The sequence below is a fragment of the Ursus arctos genome, unplaced genomic scaffold (assembly GCF_023065955.2).
Source record: "Ursus arctos isolate Adak ecotype North America unplaced genomic scaffold, UrsArc2.0 scaffold_1, whole genome shotgun sequence".
Lineage (NCBI taxonomy): Eukaryota > Metazoa > Chordata > Mammalia > Carnivora > Ursidae > Ursus > Ursus arctos.
Genome location: NW_026622763.1, coordinates 100,611,461 through 100,618,092, shown reverse-complemented (window position 1 = coordinate 100,618,092; position 6,632 = coordinate 100,611,461). Strand labels below are relative to the sequence as shown.

General features: G+C 41.4%; 1 non-coding gene across 1 annotated transcript; it reads right to left on the bottom strand.

The window, feature by feature from the left end:
- Positions 1–2,534: 2,534 nt before the first annotated feature.
- On the bottom strand, positions 2,535–2,607 carry TRNAK-CUU (transfer RNA lysine (anticodon CUU)). The gene has a single exon. It is a non-coding gene; the product is annotated as a tRNA-Lys (tRNA).
- Between the last annotated feature and the right edge of the window lie 4,025 nt (positions 2,608–6,632).

The window sequence follows — 6,632 nt, the reverse complement described above, 5'->3', positions numbered from 1 at the left end:
GCACTTGCTCATTCAGTGACTCCCTTCTGGTGAGTTTGGGGAACAGTTACTCATGTTATCCCCATCATAGAGGAGCCTAGAAAAAGGTCAGAAGAAAATCTCAGTGGAGTGGTCTCTTCAGCTGCTCATATCCTGGGGCTTTCACAACTAATCTGCCTCCCAGTGGTTGTACTGTGTGTTTGTATATATCCCATGCTTTCTCCCATATCTATCTATTACCTATCTATCGTCTATCTATCTATCTATCTATCTATCTATCTATCTATCTATCTATCTATCATCTATCTATCTATCATCTATCTATCATCTATCATCTATCTATCTATCTATCTATCTATCTATCTATCTATCTATCATCTATCTATCTATCTAATCTCTCTCTCTCTCATCTATCTGTTATCTACCTATGATATGTATTTTGATCCAATCTATCCGTATTTAACTTTTTGATTACATAAATAAATCATGTTTACTGTAAATCCAGTGGTTGGGAGTAGGGGTCATGATTTTGCTCCCCAGAAGACATTTGGCAATGTCTGGACATACCTTGTTTGTCACAATTGGAGGATGCTATTGACATCTAGTGAGTAGAGGTCAATGATGTTACAAAACATCCAAGAAGACACCGGACGGCCCCCACAATAAAGAATAATCTGGCCGCAAATGTAACTAGTGTCACTAGGGCTAAGATTGAGAAATCCTGCTGTAGAACAACAGAAAATTCAAAGAAGCGAAGGGAAAATCATTGCTTCTGGACATTTTCCCAATTAACATTTTGGCTAAATTCTTCCAGATGGCTTTTTACACACACAAGTGTATGTGGGAATAATTACAGATGTATAGGGAAAAATGGGATTATAATTATGCATGCTGTTTTATGACCTGATTTTTTTTCACTTAATGGTAATATTGCTCCATATCAGTGATTTTTTCTCATTGAAAAATTAGGTTTTTTTTTTTTAAACAAAAGCATTACATTTATGTTGTTAAAAATAAGAATTGCAAAAGGGTATACAAGAAAAACATGTTCTTTCACAAGTGGTTATGTATATTTCAGTAAATGTGATTCTTAAAAAGCCACAAATTGGATTATGCAATGAAATGCTGTATACTTCGCTTTCATTACTTAATAATATATCTTAGGGCAATTTCCATATTGACGCAGAGATCCACCCCATTCTTTAGACTGGTGCATAGCATTACCTTCTACCCTATTGATGGATACTTAGCTCTTTCCATGTTTTTGCTGTTCTAATCAGTGATGCAGAACATTTCTACACCACCTCTCAGTGGACTCTGGGGAGCACACCCCAAGAATTGGAACTGAATCAAAAGGTGTGCACTGACGTTTTTTGACAGCTATTGCAAAATTACTCTGCAAAAAGCTTGTCTTATTTACCTCTCTCACTGTCTTCCTCCCCATAGCCTCACCCATAAAGTATTTAAGTTTTACAAATCTGATTTGATAAAATTGACATCTAGTTGTTTTTTCATTTGTATTTCTTTAGTTATTAATAAAGTGGTGCATTTTTTAGACTCTTAAATTTATTTTTTAATTTTTTTATTTTTTATAATAATTTTTAAAATTATATTATGGTAGTCACCATACAGTACATCCCTGGTTTTTGATGTAAAGTTCGATGATTCATTAGTTGCGTATAACACCCAGTGCACCATGCAATATGTGCCCTCCTTACTACCCATCACCAGCCTATCCCATTCCCCCACCCTCTCCCCTCTGAAGCCCTCAGTTTGTTTCTCAGAGTCCATAGTCTCTCATGCTTCATTCTCCCTTCTGATTACCCCCCCTTTCTTTATCCCTTTCTTCTCCTACCAATCTTCCTAGTTCTTATGTTCCATAGATGAGGGAAATCATATGATAATTGTCTTTCTCTGCTTGACTTATTTCACTTAGCATAATCTCCTCCAGTGCCGTCCATGTTGCAGCAAATGTCGAGAAATCGTTCTTTTTGATAGCTGAGTAATATTCCATTGTATATATGGATAAAGTGGTGCATTTTTAATGCTTTTTTTCCCCATCAACTGTTCATTTCCTCTACCCATTCTTTTTTCTCTATTGGGTTATTTCTTATGTTGTTGACTATTGTGACCTCAGTGGATTTAAGGAAAGTAGCCATACAGCCATAAATACTGTCTCCTGGTTTGTCTATGCCCTTGCAGAAATTTACATTTTTTTATTTATACAAAAATTAAAAAAAATCTTCCCATTTATGGTGTCTGGATATGCTATGCTACGAAGGCCTTTTTCTCTCTTTCTTTTTTTTTTAAGATTTTATTTTTAAGTAATCTCTCTCTTTCTAAAGATTTTTATTTATTTATTTGAGAGAGAGAATGAGAGAGAGCACGAGAGGGGGGAGGGTCAAAGGGAGAAGAAGACTCCTTGCTGATCAGGGAGCCTGATGCGGGACTTGATCCTGGGACTCGATCCCGGGACTCCAGGATCATAACCTGAGCTGAAGGCAGTGGCTTAACCAACTGAGCCACCCAGGTGCCCTATTTTTAAGTAATCTCTATGCCCAACATGGGGCTTGAACCCACAACCCTGAGATCAAGAGTCGCATGCTCTTCCAGCTGAGCCAGCCAGGCACCTCATACAAAGGCCTTTTTCATGCCAAAGACATAACTAAATTCACCCATGTTTCCTTCTTTTATGGTTTAAATTTTCATTAAAAAGACTGTCTTTATAAATTTATTTTAGGAGTAAGGACAAAAGGTAGCTACAAACCCTGAGACAATTCATCAAATCCTCTATTTCACCCCACTAATCTGAAATGCACCCTCACCATAGGCTCTATTCCTTAGGCATTTGGGGGCTACTTCTGGACTTTCTGGTCTGTTTCAGGGATCAGTCCATTTCTGCACTGACACCAAACTATTTTAATTACTGATGCTTTATAATGTGTTTTTAGATACAATAAGTCTGATCTCCCCATTATTCTTCTTTTAAAAAATGTTCTGAATAATTTATTTTTAAAACATAATTATGTAATAACTCAACTATATGCAAATGTATAAAGAAAAATACAACAAACACTCAGTTTAAAAATTAAATGCTGCTAGTAAGTTGAAGCTCCTGGATTACCTTCCTCTCTCCACTAATAATAACTATTCTGACTCTAGTGTTTATTTAGCATTCCATAAGCTTATAATACTTTTAACTTCTCTCTCTATTTATCCCTGTAATTATATGCAGTATTGTAATTCATGTTTTAAACATGCTTATTTGTTATAGAAAATAAACACATTCCTAAACAAACCAACCGGTCAACTAGTCTACCCAGGTACGATGATTAATTTTATGTGTCAACTTGGCTAGGCCATGTGCCTAGGTGTTTGGTTAAACATTATCCTGGATGTTTCCATGAAGATATTTTTGGATGAGATTAACATTTAAATTGGCAAACTTTGAGGAAAGGAGATAGCCTTCTGCAATGTAGGTGGGCCTCATCTAATCAGTTGAAGGCCCAATAGAACTCGAGATTGACTAAACCCTAAGCAAGAAGGAATTCTTCCAGCAGACAGCCTTTGAACTTGAATGGAAACATTGCTCTTCTCTGGGTCTTTAGACTGCCAGTGCACCCTGTGGAGTTTGGATTTGCCAGCCCCCATAATTGCATAGGAATTCCTTAAACTCTCTCTCTCTCTCTCTCTCTCGATCCTATTGGCTCTATTTCTCTGGAGAACCCTGATAATACATCAGGTGTCTGGCCTCAGCAGCACCAAGAAGTGATGGGAAGTTTAAATTATATTCTCCCCGCTCCATGGCCCCCATATCATATTCTAAGGAAGAGCTCCCCCTTCACCAAGGGAAGGGGTGAAGCAGAGAGATATCTTGGTTAAGCCTTCAAGAGTAACAGGGTAGGAGAGGATTCTCTTGTTGACCAAATGGTGCCTTGGCACAGGGTTGATCCAGTCTGTAGTCAGCAAAGAAAGACCTCTCTAGAAGGACCACGTCACAGAGGCGAGGCTCCTGCCACACTTTTAGTGACATTTAGTGACAGATCCACAGAGCCACAGTTTCACAAATACCTCCTTAAAACTGTCTAGTTGGAGGCATTGGGCTAGTCTCCCATTGCTGCCGTAACAAATTACCACAATTTTTATTTTTTATTTTTATTTATATATTTATATATTTATATATTTATTTTATTTTATTTTATTTTATTTTATTTTATTTTATTTTATTTTCTAACAAATTACCATAAATTTAGCAGCTTTAAACAGCATGCAGTTATTATTGCATAGTCCTTTTGGTCAGAAGTCCCAGCTGGGCTCAACTGGTTGTTAGTTTAGGGTCTCAGGAGACCAAAATTAAGACATTGGTCAGCTGGCTGCATTCTCATTGGAAGGTTCTGCAAAGAAACCGCTTCCCAGCTCATTCAGTTTGTGGGCAGAATGCAATTCCTCGTGGTTGCAGGAGTAAGGGCCCCACGTTCCCGCTGGCTGTCAGCTGGAGGTGCTTCTCCACTTCCAGAGGCCACGTGCATTCCTGGACTTGTGGGCCGTACCTCCATCTTCAAGGCCAACAATGGTGTAGTGTGTCTTTCTCATGCTCAGCTTCTCTCTGCCTTCCTCTTCTGATTTCAAGGGCTTATGTGATTACGTTGGGTTCTCCTGGATAATGCAGGATAATCTCCCTATTTTAAGAGCAGCTGATTAATAGCCTTAATTACAGCCACAAAGTCCCTTTTGCTCTGCAAAGTAACATAACCATGGGTGTGACATCAGAGGGAGAAGGTCAGGGGAGCCAAAATTCTGCCTACCACAAAAGACCGTAGAGGTCGGTTTTCCCAAATGAAAGGACTGGTCTGGTACAAAAGTATGTTCAGACCTCACCTCTTGGGCGACGGAAAACGGCTTTCAAGGGACAGTTTTTCCCGCTTGGAGGAATCGAGGATCGTGGTATCACCATTACGCAGGCACGATGTAGCAGAGAGTACAGCGGGGGCGCCCGTCCTGGGAGCAGAGCTGAGCAAACTCGCACCAGTTGCATGAGGACTCCGAGATGCCCGTGGGAAGGGGCTGGGGGCCATTTCAACCTACCGTCAAGACGTTACAACAGGAATTCAAGCAGAAACAATAAGTGAGATGAAGAGCAGGCAATGGCGCCGACTTTGAGAAGGCTGCAGGAGAAACCTTCTGGGAGGAGCTGCATAGACGTCCGGCTTGAAGGAGGACTTGAAGGAGGCAGAAGAAGAGGTCCTTCATACATTGAGAGTCTTCCATTTAGGGGAGGGAAGGGTCAGGTGGGATAAAGAAATAATGAGACAGCCGAGAAAGAGAACGTACGGAAGAAAGAGTAAAGGGTGTAGGAGACAAAAACATGACAGAAACCATGTGGCGAGAGGAATATTCTGGTTCTAAAGGAAATTACTGTGAATATTATTTAAATCAAGTTTTCAGATGTTCTGGCAATATCCATAGCTTCCAGCCAGTCTAAGGTGTGTATGTGTGTGTGTGGGGGGGCAGGGCTCATAGTGGACCGCAATGCGCCCTTGTCTTCCCCCACAGAGGCTGTGGAAGTTTCCAGCACTCATGGCTTCTTCCCCATATGCCAGGTCTCTCCCTTCTCTGCCCGACAGATTCCTCTGCACTTTGGGAGCTGACTGGGCTACAGGCAGAGGACTTGGGAATTCCCAGCAGTCATTGCCCCCAGGAATACCCCAACCAGTGGGGATGGGAGCAAGCACAGGGACGCTCGTCCCTTGGGGGCTGGTGCTGAATGGCAGGGGACAATTCTCAGAGTTCCCCTTGGGTTGGAGCCCCAGATGCCCTTTTCCTAGGGACTGGGCCATTGGCTGTCCTTTCTCCTTCCTCTGTCTCACCCTCTTTGTCACATTTGTGTCTTGGTCTGTCTCACAAGTAAATCACCTGTCCCCAAGTCCTTGCACCAGTCCTTGTAGGGGAGTCAGAACCCCACCTCTACCTATCTTAGGTTTTTGGCTGGGGCTCTTTAACAAAGAGATTAACAAGGGGAAAACAGTGGACTCCTGCAGTATACACCACGTAGGAAAAACCTCTATAACAAGTAACCCAAAGCTGTGGCTCAGAATCCTGGTTTATTAACATCTTCAAAAAGAACAAAAACTTGCAGAGAAATTACTGGACGAAGGAAAGCAGTTTTAGGCTCCCAAGGGGGCTTGCCGTGGGAAGGTAAATATATGGGAGGTCACTGATGGGGTCAGGTTCATTTGCAGATTCCTCTAGAGCGGCTAAGTCCATCTCTAGTACAAGGAGAATGCCTATCTGGCCTTTAGGCCAAAAGGGGGAGGGGACAGAAAGCTTTTCTTGTTTGCAGCTTCTTAATTGCCTTCGGCTTAAAATAAATTTTATGTTAAAGAGGCATATTTGGGGTGACATAGATGGCTTCTTTCGCCTGCCTCTGGGGGACCCTGAACTAGCATAGGGTCATGGGTCTCTCCTACTCCTCACAAAACCTCTTGTATTATAAGCAGATCTTAGGATGAATCAAGGGCGGGTCACAGAAATTCAGGGAGGGGGCCCTGTAGACCGGTTGGCTTTTTCTCTGAGCAAGGTGGGAAACCTTGGAGGGTTTTAAGCGAAGGTGTTACAAAGACTTACACCGTAAAGGATCACTCTAGCTCCAGGCA